The sequence below is a fragment of the Apodemus sylvaticus genome, chromosome 1 (assembly GCF_947179515.1).
Source record: "Apodemus sylvaticus chromosome 1, mApoSyl1.1, whole genome shotgun sequence".
NCBI classification, from domain to species: Eukaryota; Metazoa; Chordata; class Mammalia; order Rodentia; family Muridae; genus Apodemus; species Apodemus sylvaticus.
In genome coordinates this window covers 190590965-190600760 of record NC_067472.1, presented here as the reverse complement: position 1 = coordinate 190600760, position 9796 = coordinate 190590965, and the positions used below count along the sequence as shown (strand labels likewise).

The following is a 9796-nucleotide window of genomic DNA, read 5'->3' as shown; positions in this document are numbered from 1 at the left end:
AACCTAAGAATTATAGGCATATATGAGAGTGAAGATTTACAACTTAAAGTGCCAGCAAATATCTTCAATAAAATTATGGAAGAAAACTTCCCTAACCTAAAGAGAGAGATGCCCATGAATATACAAGAAGCCTACAGAACTCCAAACAGACTTGACCAGAACAGAAATACCTCCCGTCACATAATAATCAAAACCCCAAATGTACTAAACAAAGAAAGAATACTTAGGGCAGTAAGAGAAAAAGGCCAAGTAACATATAAAGGAAGACCTGAATCACACCAGACTTCTCACCAGAGACTATGAAAGCTAGAAGATCCTGGGCAGATCTCATGCAGACTCTAAGAGAACACAAATGCCAGCCAAAACTACTACACCCAGCAAAACTCTCAATCACCTTAGATAAAGAAACCTAGATATTCCATGACAAAACCAAGTTCACCCAATATCTTACCACAAACCCAGCCCTACAAAGCATAATAGGAGGAAAACACCAATACAAGGAGGGAAACTTCACCCTGGAAAATGCAAGATAGTAACCTTCTTTCATCAAACCCCAAAGATGATAACCAATCAAATATAAAAGATAACATCAAAAATGACAGGAAGTAAGAATCACTATTCCTTAATATCTCTTAACATCAATGGACTCAATTCCCCAATAAAAAGACATAGACTAACAGACTGGATAGGTAAACAGGATCCCATATTTTGCTGCATACAGGAAACACACCTCAGGGTCAAAGACAAACACTACCTTAGAGTAAAAGGCTGGAAGACAATTTTACAAGCAAATGGTCTCAGGAAACAATCCAGAGTAGCCATTCTAATATCAGATAAAATTGACTTTCAACCTAAAGTCATTAAATGAGACACTGAGGGACACTTCTTGCTGGTCAAAGGAAAAATACAACAAGAAGAACTCTCAATCCTGAACATCTATGCTCCAGATGCAAGGGCACCCTCATTCATAAAAGAAACTTTACTAAAGCTCATAAAGGGAGATATAACAACAGAAACTGAGGAAATTAAAAGAATCATCAGATCTTACTACCAAAGCCTATACTCAACACAACTGGAGAATCTGGAGGAAATGAACAATTTCCTAGACAGATACCAAACGCCAAAATTAAATGAAGACCAAATAGATCATCCAAACAGGCCCATAACCCCTAAAGAAATAAAAGGGCTCATAGAAGGTGACCAACCAAAAAAAGGCACAGGACCAGATGGCTTCAGTGTAGAATTCCATCAGACCTTCAAAGAAGACCTAACACCAATACTCTTCAAAATGTTCCACAAAATAGAAACAGAAGGAGCACTACCCAGCTTGTTCTACGAAGCCACCATTACACTGATACCAAAAACACACAAAGATCCAAAAAAGAAAGAGAACTTCAGGCCAATTTCCCTTATGAATATCAATGCAAAAATACTGAATAAAATTCTTGCCAACCGAATCCAAGAACACATCAAAATGATCATCCACCATGATCAAGTGGACTTCATCCCAGGGATTCAGGGATGGTTCAATATAAAGAAATCCATCAATGCAATCCACTATATAAACAAACTCAAAGAAAAAAACTATACGATCATTTCATTAGATGCTGAAAAAGCATTTGACAAAATTCAGCATCCTTTCATGCTAAAAGTCTTGGAAAGAACAGGAATTCAAGGCCCATACCTAAACATCGTTAAAGCAATATACAGCAAATCAGTAGCCAATATCAAACTAAATGGAGAGAAACTTGAAGCAATCCCACTAAAATCAGGGACTAGACAAGGCTGCCCTCTCTCTCCATATCTTTTCAATATAGTACTTGAAGTTCTAGCTAGAACAATTAGACAACATAAGGAGATCAAAGGGATACAAATTGGAAAGGAAGAAGTAAAATTATCACTATTTGAAGATGACATAATAGTATGCTTAAGTGACCCAAAAAACTCCATCAGAGAACTCATACAGCTGATAAATAACTTCAGCAAAGTGGCAGATTATAAAATCAACTCAAGCAAATCAGTTGCCTTCCTATACTGAAAGGATAATCAGGCTGAGAAAGAAGTTAGGGAAATGACACCCTTCACAATAGCCACAAACAATATGAAGTATCTTCGTGTGACTCTAACCAAACAAGTGAAAGATCTATAGAAGAACTTCAGGTCACTGAAGAAGGAAATTGAAGAAGTCCTCAGAAAATGGAAAAATATTCTATGCTCGTGGATTGGCAGGATTAATATAGTTAAAATGGCCATCTTGCCAAAGGCAATCTACAGATTCAATGCTATTCCCATAAAAATCCCAACTCAGTTCTTCACAGAGTTAGAAAAAGCAATTCTCAGATTTATCTGGAATAACAAAAAACCCCAGGATAGCTAAAATTATTCTCCACAGTAAAAGAACTTCTGGGGGAATTAGTATCCCAAACCTCAAGCAATACTACAGAGCAATAGTGTTAAAAAAAAAAAAAACTTCATGGTATTGACACAGGGACAGGCAAGTGGACCAATGGAATAGAATTGAAGACCCAGAAATGAATCCACACACCTATGGTCACTTGATCTTCGACAAAGGAGCTGAAAACATCCAGTGGAAAAAAGATAGCCTTTTCCACAAATGGTGCTGGTTCAACTGGAGGTCAGCATGTAGCAGAATGCTAATTGATCCAGTCTTATCTCCTTGTACTAAGCTCAATTCCAAGTGGATCAAGGACCTTCACATAAAGCCAGACACTCTGAAATTAATAGAAAAGAAACTGGGGAAAACCCTTGAGGACATGGGCACAGGGGAAAAGTTCCTGAACAGAACACCAATAGCTTATGCTCTAATATCAAGTATTGACAAATAGGATCTCATAAAATTACAAAGTTTCTGTAAGGCAAAGGATACTGTCAAAAGGACAAAATGGCAACCCACAAATTGGGAAAAGATCTTCACCAATCCTACATCTGATAGAGGGCTAATATCCAATATATACAAAGAACTCAAGAAGTTAGACCCCAGGGAACCAAATAACACTATCAAAAAATGGGGTACAGACCTAAACAAAGAATTTTCTCCCAAAAGAAATTCAGATGGCTGAGAAGCACCTTAAGAAATGCTCAACATCATTAGCCATTAGGGAAATGCAAATCAAAACAACCCTGAGATTTCACCTCACACCAGTCAGAATGGCTAAGGTTAGAACTCAGGAGACAGCAGGTGTTGGTAAGGATGTGGAGAAAGAGGGACTCCTTCACTGCTGGTGGGATTGTAAGATGGTACAACCGCTATGGAAATCAGTTTGGCGGTTCCTAAGAAAACTGGACATGACACTTCTGGAGGACCTTGCTATACCTCTCCTGGGCATATACCCAGAGGATTCCCCAGCATGCAATAAGGATACATTCTCTACTATGTTCGTAGCAGCCTTATTTATAATAGCCAGAAGCTTGAAAGAACTCAGATATCCCTCAATGGAGGAATGGATACAGAAAATGTGGTATATATACACAATGGAGTACTATTCAGCGATTAAAAACAATGAATTCATGAATTTTTTAGGCAAATGGATAGAACTGGAAAATATCATCCTAATCGAGGTAACACAATCACAAAAGAATACACATGGAATGCAATCATTGATGAGTGAATATTAATTAGCCCTGAAGCTCTGAATACTGAAGATACAATTAGCATATCAAATGATTCCCATGAAGAAAGAAGAAGAGGGCCCTAATCCTGGAAAGGCTTGATCCAGCATTGTAGGGGAATACCAGGACAGAGAAAAGGGAGGGGGAAAGATAGGAGAACGGATGGAGAGAAGAGGACTTACGGGACATATGGGGAGGGGGGAACTGGGAAAGGGGAAAGCTTTTGGATTGTAAACAAAGAATATGAAAAATAGAAAAAAAATATATATATATATATTTGAAAAAAAGGGGGAGGCAGGGGAGCTAAAGTTGTGCAAATATGTGCAGAGAAGCCACTTAGGAGTTGCCTGAGCCAGGAAGTGTACAATAATCTTCATTTACATTCTCACCTCTTTTGGTTGTGGTTTCGTCTGAGAGTTTTCACTCTAGTTTCCCAAAATGTTGCCTGGAACATCAGGTTTCATTGATATGATGTGTGCTCCCTCAGCGGTGAGGATTCCACCATGGCCATTGATCAATTTATTCTTCTCTATTGTTTTGAACATACAAACATGCTGCTTTCTGGACTCCAACTCTCTGTCTGGTGGGAAACTGGATGAATGATTTCTGGAGAAGATGTGAGAAAGTCTCTTCCTCTGCGCCCCATAGATGTAGTCACTTACCCTGGAGTCCTGGAAACAGAGCATTGTGTCACAGCATCCCAGTGTCAGTCAGAAGCTACCATTTTATTCTTATTACTCTGAATCTAAAAAGGGGGACTGGTTTTCTTGGGTATGAATGAGGGAGGTTCTATAAACCAACACTTATTACACAACGTCTGTGTCCAAGTGAAAAGTGAACCGTGCTATTCATCCACTAATACATGAATGTTAGAGTGTGCCAATTGGATTTTTGTGAATTTGACACAAGATATAAAAGTCTGGGGAAGAAGAAGGAACTTAATTGGCTTGTAGGTAAGTCTATGAGGGAGCATCATGTTAAATTTATGTCCCTGGGTACGAGTCAAGGCTGTATATAAGTATTTATATGTAGGCACAGTCATGGAGAGCAAGCCAGGAAGCAGTGTTATTACATGGAATCTGCCTTGGTTCTTGCCTCTAGAGTCATGTGTTGATTTCCTGCCCTGACTTCCGCTCATGGTAGGCTATGATTGGGAAGTGAAAGCCAAACAAACCCTTTCTTTCCCAAGTTGCATTTGTTTGTGATGTTTTGAATCCCAGCAAGAGAAAGCACACCAATACAGTGTTCATTCTCAGTGAAGGCTAGTGTCTGCAGCCTGTTGTAAATATAATGATTCCACCTAGTATTATTATGGTAGAAAGGGTCTTTATTTGGGTTTGGACATCAGCTATCCAAGAAAGGATCATGTGTTTGAACATCGGTCCCTAGCATGTGGCCGTTTGGCATAGTTGAGAAAATCTGAGAAATATAGCCTGGCAGATAGAAGTTCATCATAGGGGATCTAGGGACTGCTAACTGGGTTTAACCATCTTCCTCAGGACCCCAATGCCCCACTGACCAGCCTGTCCTATCATGAGGACAGAATGTAAAGGAAACCCATGTGTTGTTCCCTGCCATCATTGGTCCATTTCAGCTCTGATCTCAAAAGGAACCATTGTGAGGTCATTGACCTGCCCACTTAGAGCATTGCTGAGGCTCCTCCTGTCCTTACAGTGAGTGCAGCTGCTGTCAGTTGGTTGGCAAGCATTTGGATTTCCAGATTGTGAGCCACTGCACTTGGATCTTCATGAATTATTGAATATGAACATAGTGAGTTTCTTCTACATCCCTATGTTTCATTTAAAAGCTTTCTGTGTTCTGGTTTTAATCTCTCCCTTCCTATCCTTCCTTGGTTTGAATTGGGAGAATTTTTATTGTCTTTGTTCATTAGTTTTTTGACTTTGTTTTAAAATGTTCTATTTTACATGGCTATATTACTTTCACAATTTTGGAACATTAGTTTATGAAAACTACACAACAAGCTCCTTCTCACAGGGATACTTTTATGCATGTACATGAAGAACTTTGATCACTTTCCCCTCCCTGATCACACCTCCTCATGCCTGCCCCTTCCAAGTCCCTCGGTGTTTCCCTTTCCAAGTAGAGGCCAAGTCACATCAAGTCTTTCTGTTTACAGGACTGACAGGCAGTATTGGACAGTCTCTTGAGGAAGGGCACCAATGTGTCTCTGTGCTTTAGCAGAAAGTTTCCTCCTAACTGGTTATCTGAGGGTCTTCCTGGCATTTCAGATGTCATGACTCCATGCAAGGGCCAAAGGCAACGCTCAGATCCCATTCTGGTGATTCTAATTATGGATGTGGGCAACTGAATAGAATTCAAGACCAAAATAAATATAAATCTAAGAACAGCCAGATTTGTACTTCCTTGAAGAACTTTCTGTGCTGGGACACACCACAGCTTGTCCCTCCACCTACTTGGTCCCTCTGTCTGCAGCTGTCATTGCGTGTGGGATCTTCAGTCTTAAGGAGGGCAAATGTGGTACAAAAGCTAGTGTTTGATCAGGCACAGGAGGTGGGGGCAAAGGAAACTGTGCTCTTGAGTTCTGCTGGCCAAAGCACTCAAAGAATGTGTTGAGGAACAAAGAGTGTCTAGTGCTGGAATGGTCTGCCTAGCACTTCACAGCACTCCCTTACAAACTCCTGTCCCTTTGGAAAAACAGAAGGGAATTGTTAGTGTCTCTGGATCCTTGGATTTGGTGAGAAGTCTCAGGCATAATGGGGAAGGTGGGATGAATGGTGTCATCTTCCCCTAAGTCCTGCAGGTGTTTGTCTCAAACCCTGGGCACCATGGAAAACGGTATTTTGTCCCAATTACCAATGTAGTGAATGACTATCATCCTTTAGCACCCATCAATGTGTGTTTACAAAAAATAATAATTGAATCCTTTCAGTGTAGACCTGAGTTATTACAAAGTTGTCATAAAGGCTGGGGTCTAAGTGAAAAGCTGAACACTGTTCATATAGTAGCCATTGAATACCAGAGTCCATAACTGAGGAGGACTGAAGCTGTGGAGCCCATCATCATTCTTAGGATTTCTTGTTAACAAGGAAAGTGTCCTCATTAAAATTAGGGTGTCAAAAGTTCCCCAGAGTGTCAAGCGTTTGAACCTTGTTCCTACCTGCTTGTGTGGTTTGGGGCAAATTATGAACCTTGGGCAGTGGGCCTAGCAGGAAGGAGTGTGTCACTCGGCAACCATGGGGACAGACATTTGAGTGTAACCACGCCTACTGCCCCACTGAGCAAGATCAGACTCCCTGTCCTTAGAGACAGAATGTGAGGAACCCAGTGGGGTGTGCCTAGACATCATTGGTCCATTTCTTGCTCTGGTCTCTCAAGGACCCATTGCAGGGAATGATAGACCCCTGTCCACTTACAGCTCTGCTAAGGCTGCCTCCTGTTGTCACAGGACAGAAGCTGTAGGTTGGTTGGAAAGCAACTGGAGTTTGATGCTGCTTAGAGATTATACTTGGACTTCAGGAGCTTTGGACCCTGAAATAGTTTCTCTGTACTTTGGGTACTCAACATGTTCTTTGAGTCCTTCTTTTTGGTTATGGTTTGTGTATTTATTGGCTTGGTATATGTGTTTACTTTTCCCTGTTCTTTATTATCTTCCATTTCACTTTTTATTATTTCATTACATTTGGTAAGTTAGAATATTTTATGTGTTCATTTATGTGTGTGAGTATTTTGCCTCCATGTGTGTCTGAGCACCACCTCCTTGGTCCCTGCTGTGGAAGTCAGAAAAAGGAATCAGATTTTCCAGAAATGGAGTTACAGCTGGTTAGGAGCCGCTTGCCACACACCTGGAATAAAAGCCACAACATGTTCACATATCATATGTGGTTTTGTTTTTGTTTTTGTTTTTCCGAGACAGGGTTTCTCTGTGTAGCCCTGGATGACCTGGAACTCTCTCTGTAGACCAGGCTGGCCTCAAACTCAGAAATCCACCTCCCTCTGCCCCCCAAGTGTTGGGATCAAAGGCGTGCACCACCACTGCCTGGCTCATATCTGGGTTTTAAACAAACCAAAACTCTCACTACAACTGCCTATGGTTCTCCTTCCAGAGAATTTGGTGAACTCTTCTGGCCTTCAAAGGTCATAAAAACCATTATATAGAAAGATTTGTATCAGTATTTCAAGTGACATGCAGTGCCCGTGAGTACACTGTGCCCTTAGAGACCAGAGCTGTGGGATCTCCTAATGCTGAACTTAAGGCCGTAGTGGGGCACCTGACCTGGGTCCTGAAAACCAAACGCAGGTCGTCTGCAGGACCAGCAGACATTCTGGACTCCAGAACCAACTCCACAGCCTGGACACCGTGGGTTGTGTAATGTCTGCTCTCTTATCCACTCCTCTTGAACCTGATTTTCTTGGGGCCTTGGCTCACAGTGTGTGCTGAGATCAGGGGAGAGGATGGTTGTCCTTTCCAGTGCACAGCTCTGTCTGTCTGTGGACCTTTGCTTGCTCTTTCAGTTTGCAGTTGATTCCTATCAACCTGATCTATGTCACAGTGTGTGTCTACTGCCTTAGAAGGTGCTTTGTTCTTCTCTTCCCAAGCATTCAAAGTTCCTGACTTGGTTCTCTGACATATTTCTGAGCTTTTTTGTATCTTTTTGAAGTAATAATTTGTAGCTATAAACATTCCCTTGGGCCTGATTTTAAATGTTTTTTTTTTTCTTTTTAATTTCTCATTGCCAGTTTGGTTCTAGCCGAGTCATGCAGGGCCTGATGACAGAGCAGGATCTGAAGGCCACTCTGCTGAGGAGAACTTCACCACTAACTGTGTAATATGCTGACCACCCTGGGCAAAGGAATCCTTTCAGTGGTGAAACTGGCCTTCCATATCCGCACATTAACCTCTGTGGCTGTAAAAATTCTCCAAAACACCAAGAAGTATGCTTTAGTCATGTGCAGGGAAGCCAGGATTATGAAATCCCTTAGCCATCCAAACATTATCAAGCTATTTCATGTGGTCCAGAGAAGAGAGACCACCTACCTTGTAATGGAGTATGCCTCAGAGGGAGAGCTACTAGACCGCATCAGAGAAGGGGGTCTTCAGAGGAAAGTGAGGCTCGAAGGACTTTGCCCAGATAGCACATGTGGTGCAGTACTGCCATGGCCATCACACTGTCCTTAGAGACACAAAGGCCAGCAACATTTTGATCGACTGCAGTGGAATGCCAAGCTGTGATTTTGGCCTGGCTGCTATACTGATTCCTAGGCAGAAGCTGGCCGGTTTCTGTGGCACACTGCCCTTCTGTGCCCTAGAACTCATGCAAGCAGATGACTATGAGGGCCTCCCCATGGATACCTGGAGTTTAGGGGTCCTCCTGTTCCTCACGGTGTCTGGGAGCTTACCTTTTCAAGGCAGGTCTTTTGTGGATGTGAGGTGGCAAATCTTCACAGCAACCTCAGCATTCCCTCGTGTTTCCATAGATATTTTCAATGTCATCATCGAACTGCTGATGATCAGTCCCACCAGGAGGCCAACCATCCACCGGATCACGAGACAGCCCGTGATCAGGACAGTGAGGCACACTTACCACTTCCTCACAGACTTTCCCAGGCACCCCGAGCCCCAGCATTGTCAGGACCATGAGAGTCAACACATATAAGCCTGACAGGAATATGTCCTCCTGCCGACCCCAAGAGCAGCGCTCTGGAACCCTGCAGTCTCCCAAGAATGTAACCGTCACAGCTCCTCCTCTGGGGACACCTTGCAGAAAGAGACCCACCGGGAGGAAAAGAACCTCACCTAGGAAGAGGCCATCAAACAGGAAGAGGCTGTCCATCGGAAAGTTGCTGTCATTCAGGAAAAGCCCATTTCTGATGGCCAGCCTCAGGATGCAGGCCAGGCTTCCCCTCATACCTGGCAGTACCATTGGAAGGGCAGGAGGAAGACAATTATGAACTGCTCCAAAATCTCTGCTGCTGCTGCCACCACCAAAGAGGAGTCAACTCTGCCATAAGAACCTTGCTCTGAGGAAAGGGGATCCTGGAGCCATTCACAGGATCAGGTGGGTGTGCGCGGCCTCAGTCATTTATTCCTTATTCCATCTTGTCCTTTGTGAGCAACGATGAGTGCGCCCCCTTGTGGCACATTTAGGAACTTAATATTCTTTGACTTCAGAAAGACTGATTCAAT

At 42.4% G+C, this 9796-nt stretch overlaps 1 pseudogene; it reads left to right on the top strand.

Annotated features, from left to right (window-relative positions):
• Positions 1–8440: 8440 nt before the first annotated feature.
• Positions 8441–9561, top strand: LOC127665746 (sperm motility kinase X-like; annotated as a pseudogene).
• The last annotated feature ends 235 nt before the right edge of the window (positions 9562–9796 follow it).